Source organism: Rattus norvegicus, chromosome X, assembly GCF_036323735.1.
Source record: "Rattus norvegicus strain BN/NHsdMcwi chromosome X, GRCr8, whole genome shotgun sequence".
Lineage (NCBI taxonomy): Eukaryota > Metazoa > Chordata > Mammalia > Rodentia > Muridae > Rattus > Rattus norvegicus.
Window position 1 is genome coordinate 30,670,924 of NC_086039.1, and position 16,908 is coordinate 30,687,831.

Here is a 16,908-nt window from a genome sequence, read left to right on the forward strand (position 1 = left end):
GGAAACTTATTTTGTCATCCATGGACATGATCAACTTATAAGTGGAGAAAATGAAAATATTATTCCCACAAGCCAAGTATGTTCTTTGCATTTGATGATGATTCATCTGCTGAAATATTCTATGTGCATAACCAGAATACTGTTTCCAAAGTAAAATGATCTTTAAAATAACTTCATTAATTGATATTAGTTTGTGAACTTGTGCCAATATTTTTAGGCATCTGTAACTGTAATGCCCCAATATTAGGTGGTACTCATAGTAAGCCCAAAAGGAGGTGGAAATGTATTCAGTGATATTGGGGATAAGAAAATAAATGGATGACAATTGCATATGTTTATTTCAGTTCTGAAAAAAGGGGGAAAGACAAGGAGCTTAAGAGAGCATAACATTGAGAAATTATTGGATTTTTTTGTTTTGGTTTTGTTTGATTTTTGTGCGCGCGCGCGCGCGCGTGTGTGTGTGTGTATGTGTGTGTGTGTGTGTCCATAAAACATTATCAGGAATGATATATAATTCCTTTAAGACAACTCCTATTGACCTGGAACTCTGCCTCTTTAGAGTTTAGAATATCTGCCACGAAATCTGACAGTTTTACATAGGTTCTAAGAATCCAACTCTTGCAAATGAAGTGCTTTACTGACTGACCATTCCTCCAACCTGAAAGCATCAATTTTAATTTCATGTTTCATAATCAAAAATAACAAAAAGAACACAGATACTATGAACATAAACTGGGTATAAATTCACATGAGTTCAAAGTTTGATATATGACCCCTGGCCATTTGGAAAATAATGTGTATAGGTTTCAAAACCTAAAGAGTTAGTTTAGGGGAAATATATTTCCCTCATATGTGAAAATATCATAAGTTTTACTTAAAGTGTAGCTTGGAAGTAATCTTATAGAAATTGTTTCCAAATGACACAACTAAGAATGTTTGAAAATTTCCAGACTAACCTCTGCAACAGCAGAGAACTAAAGTCACTAGAGTCAGTTATTTCACAATTTCTCTGAGCCTTGTTGTGTTTAACAGATTCCTTGTATCTTCAATGAAAATACAGATAATGTCACCAAAAAAAAATCAGCTCTCGGTCACTATATATTTTCTTCTACCGACACACATAATTTCATAAGATTTAAGCAATCTTGGTGATTTATAAAGTATAAATCACTTTAAGACAACTTAAGTCTCTTCTGAAATGCACTAAGAGGAAGAGAAACAAAAAAATACCACAGCTAGGAAACCAGTGTATTTCCTCATGAAGCTAAATACAGTGGTTTGATGTCGGAAAGCAACGAGGAATGCACCAACAGATGTTTATGGTTGAATGACTTCATTATCATGAAGAGTCACCCTTTTAGTTATCCGAGGGCTCTCCATAGAGGTCTATAGACGAAGAGTTGTCTATAGAGTATACAGATCAAATCTATCACCTCAGACAACCAGCAAAGATTTACTCCCTGGTTCCACAGCAAACTCTGATCTGATGGCTCCATCTCAGGAGGAACTTGAAGATTCTTCATGAATCTCACTCCACCATCAATTTTTGGCTTGTAGCTCCTTGCAACCCTGTCCCTGATAAGGGTATGATTTTTGACCTGGGATAGATATCGTACCTTGGCATGATCTGAATATTTTTGTGATCTAAGACACTGGGCATTGGGCGGATCACATGATAATGGCTGAAAAAAATGACAAAATGAACATCTTCAGTTTGAAGAGGAGAGAAAAGATGAATGTGATGTAGCAAACTGTCCCTGACTCAGGTTCTCTGTGTCCAGAATACTACATACTTTAAGCTCTATCTGAACCTTTGCAAGTCTCCTTAAGGTAGTCAAGGAACATGGAGTACATAAAGGAATACAGTAGTCTGAGAATATAGGCAACTTGAATCATTTCCAAAGACTCCATGATGAGGAAGATGAGGACAAACACTTCTTTGGGATAAAATCTCTTCCCCAATCTTAAAACAACCCTTTTCCAACTGCAGAAAGGGTTAAGAGCCATTGAAAGCACTAGCTGCTCTTCCAGAGAACCCTGGTTCAATCTCCAGAACCCACGAGGTGATTCACAGCCATCCTTTACTACCTACAGTTCTAAGGGATCTGATGCTCTCTTCTGGCCACACTGGTACTGCACCAATTTGAAACACAGAATACATCCAGATAAAGCACCCATATACATAAAACAAAAAAAAGCAAAACAAATATTTTTCAAAAATTAAAATGTATTAGTTTCCCCTTTTTCTTTCCTCCCTCTAATCCAGTGGTTCTCAACCTATGGATCATGACACCTTTAGGGATTGCATATCAGATATCCTGCATAACAGATATTTGCATTATGATGTATGACGGTAGCAAACTGATAATTATGAAGTGACAACAAAAATAATTTTGTGGCTAGGAGTCATCACAACGTGAAGAACTAAAGGATCACAGCATTAAATAGATTTAGACCCACTGCTCTAATCCCTCCTGTGTACCCCTCCTTGCTCCCTTTTTCTTTAATTACTATTGTTTTACACACACACACACACACACACACACACACACACACACAACACACGCTCAGCCCATTTAGTGATACTTGTGCATATATGATTTTAAATTTCAGAAATGATCACTTGGTGTTGGATAGCCAATTAGGAGGCTCATTCCAGGCGGAAGAAGAACCATTTCTCTCAATTTCATAATTTCCTTAGTTGCCCGTAGTTCCTTGTCTAAGGGTGGAGTTTTGTGAGATATTTCTGCTTCTGTGTTAACATGTCTATTGTTCTTGTACTCTGTTTGAGTCCTCTTTAGGTAGTCATATTGTTGTGATATCATGGGTGAAGCTTCGTTTCATTCATTTCTGTCATTTCTAGGAAACAAAATATCAGAGGATATTCCATGGTCCTCTCTCTTTTCACAATATTTCTACCTCCTCTTCAAGGTGTTCTCTGAGCCTTAGAATCAAGAGTAGTCTTATAGATGTATCAATTAGTGTCCTGCATCCCACAATCACATGTTCTCTGCATTATGACTAGTTGTGGTTTTCTGTAATGGTTTGTTGTCTGTTGCAAAGAGGAACAAATTTAATGAGGGGTGAGAGATACACTCATCCATGGGTGCAAGAATAAATATTTAGATTGCAGTTCGTAAATGACCTCACTTGTTCTGGGTAGTTGGCTAGGTTTCTAGTACCAGGCATGATTTTCCTCATGTTGAGTGGGCTATAGGTCCAATGGAGAACAAGTTTGCCACCAGGATATGAATACCACTATTGCATTATTAGAGCAACTGTACCATGTGGCTCAATCTTGTCATTCATAAGCACTACAGCTGAGGAAGATTGTTTCCTCCCCTTGGACCTTTACATAGCACCTTCTTCTTTTTTAAATATTTAAAAACAAGACATTTTCTTCTTCTAACCATGGTAAATGAGAGAACCAGGTTATAGCCATTCATGGTCCTACTTTAACAATTGCAATGAGAAGGGGGAGGGGGAAAACAATTGCAATGAAGCCAATGTTGGGGTTTTTTTCTCTTGCTTCTTCTATGTATGTTCAGCAGAAAACATTGTTTATAAGAAAGGCTAGTTAGTAAGACTGTGGAAACTCATCTCTTCTTAGAGCTTTGAGTTGTCAAACTCTAGGGTGTTACTAATAATTATGGAATACGGTGACAGTTGCACGTGATGGAAAGTTTAGCGCTTGACCCTAATGAATGCTGGGAACTTATTTGTTCCAACTGAAGGCCAAATTGCAAGTGGTGTAAGAAGTAAACAACCAAAGAGTTGATGCAATGAAGATAGCATGAAAACAACCACCATAGAGGAGGTGGGAGGTCAAAAAAAGAAAAAGTCCTAAGCTCTTAGTAAAATAATATTGGTGATCGTAGGAGCCCAGGGTTCTTGTGAGATCAAAATTAGAACAGGACAGTTTCATATCCTAATTGTTGCGTCATGATCTGCATGGCTTTGGGATTAACCAAACTGTAGCAATGGGAAATGAAGAAATAACAGACACAGAAAAGCTTTGGATTTCCTGGGCTGTGCATCCTAATGGGAGACATCAGCAGCAGGGAAACTTGTGCATTTAATATATATAGCACGAAGGAGGAGGAAGCAGGTTAGCTAATCCGAGATGGCGGTGTCCGTAGGAGAGCAATCTCAGGCTGCAGTCATCCAGGACGAGGAAGCATTGCTTGATGATTTTTGCACATACTTCCAACATAATTCTACCTGGAAATACCCTTGCCATTCCCATGGGTTTGAGGCATTGCCATCCTTGACATGGCATGCACACGTCAATAACACACAGTCACTTGGGACTTCATTCTCTTCTCACAGATAGATTTCTTTCTTTCCCTCTGTTCGTCAAATATGTATCCCTTCCTCTCAGATTCCTTTTGATTCTAGAAGGCTATAGCACGCATCTTGGAATTCTTGAGAAAGAGAAGAAGGTAGCCAGGGTCGCAGGTAGAAAGATTCTTCATTTGCCAGTTGTTGGTGTGTGTGGACTGTGGGGATAAAACCTGTTTTACATACCTACCTATTTTGGTGAGCATGATCAACTATTATTGGCTTAGTAACATCTTCCTCTTTCCTGGGTAACACTGTCTGGATGCTCTGTTACATTCATATCTGTGGTTTGGGGGGTGGTTGTTTGTTTGTTTGTTTTTTCTTCTTATCTTAACTTTCAACCATGGAGTTAAACTGAATGTGACCAGGTGCTGTGCCTTAAAGTTTACCTGAAATTCAGGTAGTAATTCATTTTTAACATAGTTTTATGGTATTTCAGGGACTGCATTTCTTTGCAAACTCATCCCTGCTCCTTCTTGATGATTAATATTAATTTAAACTTTTGGAAAAGTTCACAGACCTAAAATGGCTGAAGAGGTCTGAGTCGCAGTGGCTCAAAATGAATAAATTGTGAAATTCTCTGATAGGATCTTTTGATCAAGAGAAAGTCCTAGAGGGCCATCCCTCAAACCTAACAGCTGGCAGTGGGAATCAGGCGGTCGCTTCCACAGACAGAAAATACCTTTTAATGTTGTTCCAGTTGGATGCAATTCCCAGAACTGAGACTAGGCAGGGATATGTGTCAAGGACACTGTCTTGCTTTTGCCAGACAAACATCAGTACATGACATCACTATCAGAGGCAATGCAGTGGAATGAACATTCCAGAGATGTATGTAGCAGCAAACTGTAAGAGTTGACATCTCCTGAATAAAAAAAATAAAAGACTGTACTGACAGCTACTGTGGTCCATTACCCAAGAAGACCACTCTGGTATGAAAATCCCCCGAGTTCTGTGACTAATTGGGACTTGGTTACTCCTGAAGTCACAGTGAACAACATCCTTGGTTAAGGTCCAGATGGAGACACACAGTACAGGGCTTAGGTACCGTGGTAGATTGAATGAGAATGTCACCACGAAGACTCACATATCTGAATATTTGGTTCCCACTTAGTGGACTGTCTGGAAGGACAAGGAGGGATGACCTTGTTGGAGGAGGTCTGTCACTAGGAATGAGCTTTGAAGTTTCAAAAACCCATGCCAGGCCAAACCCTTGTTCTCTGCCTCCAACGTTCTTTCTTTCTTTCTTTTTTTTTATCTTTATTAACTTGAGTATTTCTTATTTACATTTCGATTGTTATTTCCCTTCCCAGTTTCCGGGCCAACATCCCCTAACCCCTCCCCCTACCCTTCTATATGGACTTCCCTCCCCATCCTACCCCCATTACCAACCTCCACTCAACAATCACATTCAGTGGGTGTTCATTCTTGGCAGGACCAAGGGCTTCCCCTAGTAAGACTGGTGCTCTTACTAGGCTATTCATTACTACCTATGAGGTTGGAGCCCAGGGTCAGTCCACGTATAGTTTTTGGGTAGTGGCTTAGTCCCTGGAAGCTCTGGTTGCTTGGCATTGTTGTTCATATGGGGTCTCAAGCCCCTTCAAACTCTTCCAGTCCTTTCTTGATTCCTTCAACAGGGGTCCCGTTCTCAGTTCAGTGGTTTTCTGATGACATTCGCCTATGTATTTGCTGTATTCTGGCTGTGTCTCTCAGGAGAGATCTACATCCAGTTCCTGTTGGCCTGCACTTTTTTTTTTATTAACTTGAGTATTTCTTATATACATTTCGAGTGTTATTCCCTTTCCCGGTTTCCGGGCAAACATCCCCCTCCCCCCTCCCCTTCTTTATGGGTGTTCCCCTCCCCATCCTCCCCCCTTGCCGCCCTGCCCCCAACAATCTAGTTCACTGGGGGTTCAGTCTTAGCAGGACCCAGGGCTTCCCCTTCCATTGCTGCTCTTACTAGGATATTCATTGCTACCTATGAGGTTAGAGTCCAGGGTCAGTCCATGTATAGTCTTTAGGTAGTGGCTTAGTCCCTGGAAGCTCTGGTTGCTTGGCATTGTTGTACATATGGGGTCTCGAGCCCCTTCAAGCTCTTCCAGTTCTTTCTCTGATTCCTTCAACGGGGGTCCTATTCTCAATTCATTGGTTTGCTGCTGGCATTCGCCTCTGTATTTGCTGTATTCTGGCTGTGTCTCTCAGGAGCAATCTACATCCGGCTCCTGTCGGTCTGCACTTCTTTGCTTCATCCATCTTGTCGAATTGGGTGGCTGTATATGTATGGGCCACATGTGGGGCAGGCTCTGAATGGGTGTTCCTTCTGTGTCTGTTTTAATCTTTGCCTCTCTATTCCCTGCCAAGGGTATTCTTGTTCCCCTTCTAAAGAAGGAGTGAAGCATTCACATTTTGATCATCCGTCTTGAGTTTCATTTGTTCTAGGCATCTAGGGTAATTCAAGCATTTGGGCTAATAGCCACTTATCAATGAGTGCATACCATGTGTGTTTTTCTGTGATTGGGTTACCTCACTCAGGATAATATTTTCCAGTTCCGACCATTTGCCTACAAATTTCATAAAGTCATTGTTTTTGATAGCTGAGTAATATTCCATTGTGTAGATGTACCACATTTTCTGTATCCATTCCTCTGTTGAAGGACATCTGGGTTCTTTCTAGCTTCTGGCTATTATAAATAAGGCTGCGATGAACATAGTGGAGCACGTGTCTTTTTTATATGTTGGGGCATCTTTTGGGTATATGCCCAAGAGAGGTATAGCTGGATTCTCAGGCAGTTCAATGTCCAATTTTCTGAGGAACCTCCAGACTGATTTCCAGAATGGTTGTACTAGTCTGCAATCCCACCAACAATGGAGGAGTGTTCCTCTTTCTCCACATCCTCGCCAGCATCTGCTGTCACCTGAGTTTTTGATCTTAGCCATTCTCACTGGTGTGAGGTGAAATCTCAGGGTTGTTTTGATTTGCATTTCCCTTATCACTAAAGATGTTGAACATTTCTTTAGGTGTTTCTCAGCCATTTGGCATTCCTCAGCTGTGAATTCTTTGTTTAGCTCTGAACCCCATTTTTTAATAGGGTTATTTGTCTCCCTGCAGTCTAACTTCTTGAGTTCTTTGTATATTTTGGATATAAGGCCTCTATCTGTTGTAGGATTGGTAAAGATCTTTTCCCAATCTGTTGGTTGCCGTTTTGTCCTAACCACAGTGTCCTTTGCCTTACAGAAGCTTTGCAGTTTTATGAGATCCCATTTGTCGATTCTTGATCTTAGAGCGTAAGCCATTGGTGTTTTCTTCAGGAAATTTTTTCCAGTACCCATGTGTTCCAGATGCTTCCCTAGTTTTTCTTCTATTAGTTTGAGTGTATCTGGTTTGATGTGGAGGTCCTTGATCCACTTGGACTTAAGCTTTGTACAGGGTGATAAGCATGGATCGATCTGCATTCTTCTACATGTTGACCTCCAGTTGAACCAGCACCATTTGCTGAAAATGCTATCTTTTTTCCATTGGATGGTTTTGGCTCCTTTGTCAAAAATCAAGTGACCATAGGTGTGTGGTTCATTTCTGGGTCTTCAATTCTGTTCCATTGGTCTATCTGTCTGTCTCTGTACCAATACCATGCAGTTTTTATCACTATTGCTCTGTAATACTGCTTGAGTTCAGGGATAGTGATACCCCCTGAAGTCATTTTATTGTTGAGGATAGTTTTAGCTATCCTGGGTTTTTTTTTGTTATTCCAGATGAATTTGCAAATTGTTCTGTCTAACTCTTTGAAGAATTGGATTGGTATTTTGATGGGGATTGCATTGAATCTGTAGATTGCTTTTGGTAAAATGGCCATTTTTACTATATTAATCCTGCCAATCCATGAGCATGGGAGATCTTTCCGTCTTCTGAGGTCTTCTTCAATTTCTTTCTTCAGAGTCTTGAAGTTCTTATTGTACAAATCTTTTACTTGCTTGGTTAAAGTCACACCGAGGTACTTTATATTATTTGGGTCTATTATGAAGGGTGTCGTTTCCCTAATTTCTTTCTCGGCTTGTTTCTCTTTTGTGTAGAGGAAGGCTACTGATTTATTTGAGTTAATTTTATACCCAGCCACTTTGCTGAAGTTGTTTATCAGCTTTAGTAGTTCTCTGGTGGAACTTTTGGGATCACTTAAATATACTATCATGTCATCTGCAAATAGTGATATTTTGACCTCTTCTTTTCCGATCTGTATCCCCTTGATCTCCTTTTGTTGTCTGATTGCTCTGGCTAGAACTTCAAGAACTATATTGAATAAGTAGGGAGAGAGTGGGCAGCCTTGTCTAGTCCCTGATTTTAGTGGGATTGCTTCAAGTTTCTCTCCATTTAGTTTAATGTTAGCAACTGGTTTGCTGTATATGGCTTTTATTATGTTTAGGTATGGGCCTTGAATTCCTATTCTTTCCAGGACTTTTATCATGAAGGCGTGTTGAATTTTGTCAAATTCTTTCTCAGCATCTAATGAAATGATCATGTGGTTCTGTTCTTTCAGTTTGTTTGTATAATGGATCACGTTGATGGTTTTCCGTATATTAAACCATCCCTGCATGCCTGGGATGAAGCCTACCTGTTCATGGTGGATGATTGTTTTGATGTGCTCTTGGATTCGGTTTGCCAGAATTTTATTGAGTATTTTTGCGTCGATATTCATAAGGGAAATTGGTCTGAAGTTCTCTTTCTTTGTTGTGTCTTTGTGTGGTTTAGGTATAAGAGTAATTGTGGCTTCATAGAAGGAATTTGGTAGTGCTCCATCTGTTTCAATTTTGTGGAATATTTTGGATAATATTGGTACGAGGTCTTCTATGAAGGTCTGATAGAATTCTGCACTAAACCCGTCTGGCCTGCACTTCTTTGCTTCATCCATCTTGTCTAATTGGGTGGCTGTATATGTATGGGCCACATGTTGCCTCCAACTTTTTGACCACCTACTGCTTTGGTGCCACGCCTAACTGCCTGTTGCCACACTCCAAATCATGATGGTCATGGACTAACCCTGTGAAACTATAAGCAACCCCTCAATTAAATGCTTTCCATTCCAAATTGCCTTGGTCATTGTGTTTCTTCACAGCAATCGAGCAGTAACTAAGATAGTTACCCAGTGTGAAACTTATTAAATAAGACAGATTAAAACCCGTGTGTCTTATTCTTGAGCCTGCATTTTCCACAGTGTAGTAGCCTTTAAATTAGGACAGCATGGCTGTAATTTCTGGACAATATAACTCATAAAGAACTGTTTTAATACTTTACTCCTGTTTGTTGACAGATCATAACACAATCTTTGAGAAGTGCAATTATCCAGGTCAGGCTAACTAATGAATGAGGAGGATGCATTTTCATGGGGACAGGGGGCTGGGGTTTTGTTTTTATGAGATAAAGTACTGCTATGTAGCCAAGGCTGGACTCAAGTTTGCAGTAATACTTCTTCCGCTGGTTCCTACTCTCTGGAATTACACATGTGTGTCCCCCGTGCCTGCTCCATGGAGAATGTGTTTTAAAATTCTCTCTTCTTTTGTTCTTGTTCGTGAATGTGGCCATAAAAGGGATTGACAGGCAAAGAGAAAGGGATGAGGATCTGAGGAAGAAGACTGTACAAGATGAAGCTATGGTGCCCCAGCACTGTTCTCCATTAGCAGGATAGAGGAGAGAGGAAGAAGTTATACTGATTAAGCAGCAAATGCAAACTAAATGCTTTATGTATTCCATTAAATAGTCATAGCAAGTCTATGAGACCGATGCTAATGGTTTTGTCTTAAAGATAACAGGAGAAATCAGAAATGAGGAGTGATCAGAGGTGTCCTGGGGGCTACTGCCCAGTTACAGAGGAAGCAGCTGATTCCCCTGAAACTGAACCATCTCTGTCTAACATGTTCACTTGGTTGTCTTCATTTTATCTGAGGCTAGATCTTCCCAAAGAGCTTGGAAGCAATGTGCATTCCAGGGCATTACCAGACCAGATAATTCGGATCTGTAGGGCCCAGGGATGTTTGCTTTAGCCACAAGCCAAAATATTTGTGAGGAAGCTGACCCACAGAGAAGTTTGAGAAACACATCTTCTGGGCCACTAGTAGCTGTTCATATACAGATCACTTTTAAAAAAACAAAAACAAAACAAAACTTGAATCCCCAAGGATGCAAAAGCTCTTTCTCTTCAGTGTATGATCCTTGATGCTTCATCCCACTACCAGTGACTAGAACTGTACTTAAACCCACAAATAGAGCTCCCTGCTAGGTACTATTAGGGGCTGGAAATATACTTTATATGTAAGGGGCAGTTCTGCCCAGGGCTAAGATATAAAGACAATTGGAACAAGAACATTGGAACAAATTTAAGGTAATAGATTCTCAGCTCTGCAAGCGCTGGCCAATTGAACTGCTTTTTAAACTGCATGCGCAGGTTGGGGTGGGATGCGGGTTAGATAGCTTTACTATAATTTTCCTTGTGTCTTCCTGAATACATAAATACCAACTGTGGTTCCTTATGTAGGATGGAGAGTGCCATCTAGTGGAGTGTGAGATTCCTCCTGAGTGCTGATGTCCCATTTCTGAGCTCTTTGCTGGGTCTCCAACACGGGAAGAAAATGCCATATAAAAACAAATGCAATCATCTCTTTAAAACATATATTTGTGGCTATTTTATGTGTCCTGTGTATTCATGCATCAATGTGTCTGATGTGTTTTAAGTTTTTTGTTTTTTTTTTTTTTTTACTGATAATATAACAGGGGCACAGAGTACTTCATTTGCTTCCACCACTGTATAGGTTATTTTTAAAAATTGATATCATAAAATACCTGACAGGAAGAAACGGACGGAGAAATTGAAGGGGGGGGAGGGAGGGATGGAGAGAGAAAAGGAGGGAGGGGAGGAGAGAGGGAGGGAGAGAGGGAAGGTGGGAGAAAGGAAGGAGGAAGGGAAGGAGGGAGGGAGGGTGTAGTTTGTCCAGTAGTGCCAGAAAACAGTACACTGTGGTGAAGTCTCAGAAACAGCAGCTCAAAGGCAGTTGGTCATATGGCATCTGAAGTCAAGAAGCAGAGTATGATGGATGTTGGTGCTCAGATAACCTGTTTTAAAAAGATCCTATGTGGTACCGACATTTAGGGGTGGTCATCTCCATTTTGTTAACCCAATCTGAAAATTCCTTCATGGACATACCCACCAGAAATGTCTCCTAACGCCGGATGTAGATCGCTCCTGAGAGACACAGCCAGAATACAGCAAATATAGAGGCGAATGCCAGCAGCAAACCACTGAACTGAGAATAGGGCCCCCGTTGAAGGAATCAGAGAAAGAACTGGAAGAGCTTGAAGGGGCTCGAGACCCCAAAAGTACAACAATGTCAAGCAACCAGAGCTTCCAGGGACTAAGCCACTACCTAAAGACTATACATGGACTGACCCTGGACTCTGACCTCATAGGTAGCAATGAATATCCTAGTAAGATCACCAGTGGAAGGGGAAGCCCTGGGTCCTGCTAAGACTGAACCCCCAGTGAACTAGACTGGTGGGGGGAGGGCGGCAATGGGGGGAGGGTTGGGAGGGGAACACCCATAAGGAAGGGGAGGGGGAGGGGGATGTTTGCCCGGAAACCGGGAAAGGGAATAACACCCGAAATGTATATAAGAAATACTCAAGTTTATAAAAAAAAAAGTGGGGAATGGGATAGGGGGATTATAGACAGGAAACCGGGAAAGGAAATAACATTTGAAAAGCAAATAAAAATATCTAACTTTTAAAAAGAAAAAAAAATAGAATAGAATCGGGAGAGTAGTTCAAGAGAGTGAAGTTGGGTGGCGAAAAATTAAAGAAGGAATTAAAACATATAAAGACAGAAATATAAAGTATAAAATACAGAGCCTTTAACCAGTTTTGTATATTAATCAAACAGTAATATTAAAAAAAAAACTAAAACTATCAGTGGGAGTTTCTGTTTCCATTCCTAGGTATTTCTAAATAGTGTTAAAATTTTCATGTAATCATTGTAGTCACTAAATATAGTTCAAATTTGAAGTTTTCTTCTGCAAAGTTAATTTATTAAAGCATTCTCATTAATTAAAAAAAAAAACAAATGTCTCCTAAATGATTCTGGTTGCTGCCAAATTGGCAATCAGTATAAACCATCACAATCATTTATGTCCATTGCTTTTTCCTAATAGCTCAAGATGAGGCTAGTTATACATGACCTTCTGGGTAAGTAACTCTGAGGTAGCTAGCTTAGCTTGTCTCTTTCATTGCAATATATTCTCCTGTTTTTCATAGAATGAACCCCCTGTTTGAGTAGTCATGCAATGCACACCTGTTTCTCACTTCCTTCTCTTTATCCACTTTTTATCTTTCATCTGTCTAAACAACCTAACCAATATCCTTCCTCTCATACCACTACACTATCCACAGTCTACAAATGGTACCTCTGAAACTTGCTGAGACTTCATAGTTTGAGAATTAGTCACCTTTTCCACTTGCTGGGCAGTCCATTCATAAAACATTGCTGAATGGGTTGATGCTTGGATGTTCCAGGCCAACTTTCCACAAAGGTAATGGAGTCAAAGATGATGCCATAAACACTTACACACACACACACACACACACACACACACACACACACACACTGTACTACTACACATATGTCTTCCCATATATGATTGTGTGTATTTGTATACTGTTTATGTGTTATAAATACTGACAATGCCAACCTACCATGTACATATTTTATTTGTAACGCAAAGTGAGATAATCTATCAAAACTATTCGGCACAGAGTTTGATTATCTATCAAATGCTTTGTTAAGTCTTGACATTAATTTATCCTATTGCTTTGAGTTTATGATCAAATTAGTCATCTCGCAAGGTAAATTTGATATATCCCATGAAGTGAATTTTGAATTTTGTTTTTCTTTTAGCAAATAGTACTTGGAAAGATTTTTACTAATCATATCTACTGTATATTAAGTGCTATATAGTAATATGTTGATACATTATATAAATTCTCAATTTATATTTTTGAGGTTTTTGTTTTAATTTTATGTGTATGGGTGTTTAACTGTATGAATGTCTGTGTACTACATAGGCACAATACCCTCAGAAGCCAGAAGAGGATATCAGATACCCTGAGACTGGAGTTACAGAATCAAACTCTGGTCCTCCTCAAGAACAGAAGCTATTATTTTTTATTTAATCCATCTCTTCAGTCCCTAAATTCAAAAATTTAAATTACAACAATTACCTAGCTCTTTTATGCAATATATACTGATTTTTATTGCTGTTTTGTTTTTAAGACACAGTTTCACTGTACAACCCTGGCTGCTCTGGAACTCTCTATGCAAACCAGGCTGGCCTTGAACTCAGAGATCTGTCTTCCAAGTGCTGGGGTTAAAGGTGTGTGCCATTATACTTGGCTCGAAACAACAACAAAAACAAGAGCAACAACAACAACAAGAACAACAACAAGAACAACTACTACTACTACTACTACTACTACTACTACTACTACTACTACTACTACTACAGTCTTCTTCAACTCCTCCTCTTCTTTTTCTTCTTTGCTTTTTCTTTTTCTTTTCTTCTTGTCTTCTTCCTTCTCCCTGCCCCCCTCCCCCCTCTCCTCCTCCTCCTCCTCCTCCTCCTCTTCTTTTTCTTCTCCTCCTCCTCCTCCTCCTCCTCCTCCTCCTCCTTCTTCTGCCAAAACAGGATTTTTCTGTGTAGCCTTGGCTGTCCTGGAATTCACTTTGTAGACAGAATGGTCTCTAACTCACTGAGATCTGCCTGTATCTGCTGTCCAAGTGCTGAGGTTAAAGGTGTATACTACAACACCAGGTTCTCAACACATATTCTCAAGCATGGTTTGGTTAGTCTTGCTTTTTATTTATAGCCTTCATTTTATCAAATTTTCTAGAAATATTTCAGGTACCCAAAGGTTTTCCCTGTAAAATTTTTTCCTTAAATACATTTTTTCATTTCCATAAACTTTCCTTTACAGTAAGAATGCCAACCATTTCCTACTGAAGATTTATCTTAGAAAAGTCCCCTTTTCTTGATCCAAGTTCTCAAATTTCTCTAGTTCTCCTGCTTCCTGTGACTTCACAAAAATAGAGGAGTGGCAGAAGAGAAAAGTGGAGTAGGGAAATGCAAAAGAGTTGCATGAAACACTTTGATGATTCCTTACTGCTAATTGAGAGATAACTGTCCTAGTTTTCCCTTGTTCTCCCATTTCCCAATATTTATTCTGATTCTGGACAGAAGTGGTCTTCTTCATTACCATGTATATGTTTACATTCTTCTAGATGGAGCTTTTTCTTTCAAAACTTCATCTGAAATGAAAAGTTGAGGTACTCTGCGGTTGATATACACAAAACTATGAAGTGATTTCTTCCAAGAATGTGAGGGGCAGGGTTTGACTCTAAAGCTTCTGCCACATTTCATCTTACTGAAGCTTATATGGGAGTTTAGAATCCTATTTAGCAAGACTAGGGCTTTTGGCATTGTTGAAGTTTGAGGGTCTGTTTACTCACATCTCTGTTTCTCTAGATGAAAAATTTATGCTGTGGATAGGTAAAGAAACAGTATGCTTTGAAAACCCTTCTTGGTTAAGAGAAGAGAATCTCTAGACTGGGTGCAGACCTTCTTTTCCAATGGGACCAGATCAAACTTCTGGCCAAAAAACTATCCCAAAATGTATGTTGACATGAAACTATACCAATGAAATAAAATCTTTGAAATTCTATTCTTTGAAATTAATTCTTTGTAGTAAGGGGCTGGCTCCTTTATCGAGCCAATTATTACTAAAGAGATATGTTCTCCCCCATTGCAGTTTCTTACTCCAAGCTAGGATAAAAAGAAGAAGGAGGATGAGAAGAATGGGGAGATGGAGGAGAAGAACAAGAAGATGATCATGACAATGAAGAAGAACAAAAAGAAGAAACAGTCTGACTTAAGACTTCTTAATGAGTTTGAAGAAAAGAATGTGAGTAATAATATTAAATTTGGGAGTTCTCAAAGAACCAAACGAAGACACTAATTCAATCATTTTTGGTGGTCTATGAAGGCCAAGAAGAGAAGTTGAGTTAGAGGGAGGCTATTGGGATCTCCTGTGACAATGGTGGTGATATCTGGGCTTTGGGGACAGGGCCATGCTACTCAAACTGTGGTACTTGAATCAGAAACATTGGCATTTGCTGGAGGCTTGTTAGAGATGCACTATCTAGAGCTGGGGAGATGGACCAGTTGGTAAAGCACTTGTCTTAGAAGTATAAGGAATGGGATTTGATTCCCAGAATCCACATTTTAAGAAGGTCAGGCATAGTGGAATGCTCGTGTCATCCTAGGACAGCAAGGAGGAGGGGAGGAGGTAGAGAAAGCAGGATGTGTGAGGCTTGCCAGCCAGTCAGCCTAGCCAAATGAATAAGCTACAGAGAGGCAGAGACTCTGTCTCAAAAAGGGCAAATTGTTTTGGATGACATATAAAGTTGTCCTTCAGCTTACACAAACACAAACACACACACACACACACACACACACACACACACGGAGTAGGGTGGGATACAGTTGGGGGACAGAGAATCTAGAGCTCTACCACAGATCATCTATATTAGAATCTAAAATTTAACACATCCTCTCTAGGAAGCAGATCCATACCTGCTTATATTAGAATTCCTTTCCTTCTTGACAGAATATTCATTGGTCAGATGGGCTATGAACTTTTGTGCATTCAGTGATAGTTAGCAGTATCCCTCCCTCATCAAATTGTGACAACTCAAAATGGTCCCAGACAATGCTAAATGTCTACAGCAATAACCAATATACAACTTCGTCTGAGATCCGCCAATGAGTGGTTAGGCAGGAAGTAAGGACATAAGAGGGGGAAATGGTAAGAACTGAGGATTGAGTCATTCTCATCTTCCATGGTTTGTGGATGAGCCTGGAAAAGAAGATAAAAAGACAGACTGGATAAGGCCTCTGGGAATGGGAAGATAGGGGCACTCAAGTTGCAGGAGCCCTGCAGTCCAGACTGGGCCCAGATCTGAAGGGACCCGGTCAAACACTTCCCTGCACCAAAATCCCATGGCAGGGAGAGCTAGACCTTCAAAGGGGCAGACACACCTGGGAAACCAGAGGCAACTACTCCCTGCCCACATTTCTGACTCTAGAGGAAAACGCCTAGCGCTATCTGGGCCCCCTGTGCACAGGGACCCCTGAGAAGGAGGGGCAGGCCCTTCTGGTTGCTGCCATCACAAAGAGCTGAAACTCAGCCCCGAGGAGCGACTTCAGGCCCTAGACCAGAGGTAAGACCAACTTTTCTGCTCCAAGTGACTTGCCTGGTGGACTCAGGACACATGCCCACAGAAACAGCTGAAGACCAATAGATAGGAATGACTACACGCCTGAAAGAAGAACACTCTGCTTCCATAACTGGCTGAAAGAAAACAGGAAAACAGGTCTACAGCACTCCTGACACACAGGCTTATAGGACGGTCTAGCCACTGTCAGAAATAGCAGAACAAGGTAACACCAGAGACAACCTGATGGCGAGAGGCAAGCGCA